The 2326-nt window shown below is 40.7% G+C and overlaps 1 protein-coding gene across 1 annotated transcript in view; it reads right to left on the bottom strand.

Annotated features, from left to right (window-relative positions):
* Positions 1-234: 234 nt before the first annotated feature.
* The window catches only part of HBEGF (heparin binding EGF like growth factor), a gene marked incomplete at its 5' end in the record, with an annotated part of 15216 nt that continues 13124 nt past the window's right edge, over positions 235-2326 (bottom strand). Inside the window, one exon of the mRNA XM_025205855.1 lies at positions 235-1266. The remainder of the gene's footprint in view (positions 1267-2326) is intronic.

Below are 2326 nucleotides of genomic sequence, written 5' to 3'. Positions count from 1 at the left end.
CAGTTTTTGAATAATAAAAGTGTTTGGATAGAAGGGACCAACTTCAGAACTGAGTGAACCTGCATTTACTCACAGCATACTGACTATCTCCCAGTACATGAGATTCTGCTACGCTGTTTCTTGGCAATTGGAACAGAGGAGGCAGGCAGCCATTTTCAAATCTTTTAGACTATCCTCTGATGATGATGTTCTCTGATCAGCTCTCAGCACCATCTTGCTCACCCCACAGGGTTGGGAGAGGGGCTGCATTGCTGGTCCATGTCTGAATGCTGAGAATCAGGGTCTGCGGTGCAGATCGGGTAGTACAATTTTGGGCATATTACAGCTCCAAGCTGGAAGTCTATTGGAATTTTACTGTTCAATTCTATGGGACCAGGACGGGGCCCATGGGATCAAACTCTGGTCTAATTTATTTTAAGACAAATGTGAAATATCTTCACTGGTATTAGTAGCTTATGCTTCACATCCACATATAAGATTTGCCTCCTACTGTCTGTATCTTTGCCATTATAATACCACATGAAACATACACGGACAATAGGTTAGCAAGGGCACATTGATACAAATTGTCATATTAAGATGGTCTAGCTGCTTTTCCAGTCAGTATTAACAGTCTAAGAGTTTGTAACAAAGTGTTATTTATTAGACCATTACATTGCACTTACAAAAGTTAAGGGCCAATCCACTGTTAACTCTAGCAAAATGCCCACTGATTTCAGGGCTGCAGGATCATACCCTAAATAAATACTATACACAGTATATCTAAAATAAATATATAATTTAAAATGAAAAATATTTTGTTAAATAGCCCCCCCACCCCCAATTTAATAAATCCCCGAACTCAGGTCTCCTTGGAGTTGACGTCTTTCACAGTTAGTTCCTCAGAGTACATCTGATGGATCCAAATTTGTGTTTGGTTGTAGTTACTTCATTTCCCAGCCCCTACTAAAGCTGGAAAGCCAAGGTCCATTTTTTTCCTTCTCTTCATGAGTGCATTCAACCAGGCGTCCTTGAGCAATTCTGTTGGTAAATAAAGTCTCCAGCAGAAAGCATCTTTTTCCTGTAACTTCTTCCACTTTAGGACATCAAATCTTATTCACTGAGATGCATGTTTTAGTGAAGCAATTATATGACAACCTCTAAACACAGACATGCCACTTCCGCTCCAGCGAACTCTCCACTGATTTTTAAATAGGGCCAATAAATAGAACTTTAGTCACTGTGTCTTGTTTCTTCATGAAGGCAGAACTGCTTCACCACCGAATCCTGAAATAAAACACAGCACAGATCTGGTTCATTTCATACCAAGACTTTTGCCTTGTGCAGCCAACACTATTTGGCATCAGGTGCAGAATCCTCATGCAGGGGCACTTGCAGCACAAAGATGCCAATTCTGAAAAGCTCTTCAGCCCATGCATTGCAGTTTGAGAGTCTCTGGCATATGCTTAAGTGCTTTACTAAATCAGGGCCAAAGTAATTATTGCAGCACCCAGACACAACTTCTACTGTCTTGTGTGGGAATGAAAAGTGCTGAGCACCTCATAAGAAACACTTAGAACCTTGCAAGATTAGACCCTAAAAGAAGCTGGGAATCCAGCAGCATGAAGATGTAGGTAGAACCAAATGATCCCACATAGCTGTGCTTATTTTGCACTTTTCAGAATCAAGACAATAATTTACTTTGTCCATTATTGGGGATCATAAAGCACTTTGCAATTGGGGGAGATGTATCAAGATAGCTGCAAAGAGAAGGGAATTTTGTTGGCTGCAGTGCACTCCTTCTGGAACTCACTGCCAGAAGAGTTTGACTAGATCCAAATCTAATTGTATCAACAGGCAAGACATGTCTTCATCATTAAATCTCCTCCCACCTTCCCTGAAATGACACCCACTGTTATTCTAACTAACCCAGTAACTAATGAGCAATGGTGAGGGAATCCTTTTTGAGACATTAGTTCACCCATGCAATGTGCACAGTATTTTCCCGATTAAAAAAAAAAGGAAAGTATATTTGATGTCAGTGTTTGGACCAGCAGGGAAAGAACTCCCAGCCCTTTTCCTTTTTCCCCAGTGCCTGCTCACCAGTGAAATGCAGTCACCTCTGAGGTGAAACACTGCACGATTCACAATGCACAGCAACGTTACATAACATTGAAAGCAGTAAAGAAAAGTGTGCCCAGCTGGATTGCATTACAACAGTGGTTGAAGTAGAATTAAAGGATGATGAAGTAATAAGGAAAGGACAAGGAGGAGTGAAAAGGAAGTTGCTTTATTTATTTATTTTAGTTTCAGACAACATTTAAGGAAGGGGAAATGACTCAGGGGA

This window comes from Alligator sinensis, unplaced genomic scaffold, assembly GCF_000455745.1.
Source record: "Alligator sinensis unplaced genomic scaffold, ASM45574v1 scaffold156_1, whole genome shotgun sequence".
NCBI classification, from domain to species: Eukaryota; Metazoa; Chordata; order Crocodylia; family Alligatoridae; genus Alligator; species Alligator sinensis.
This window is presented reverse-complemented; position numbering and strand designations above follow the sequence as displayed.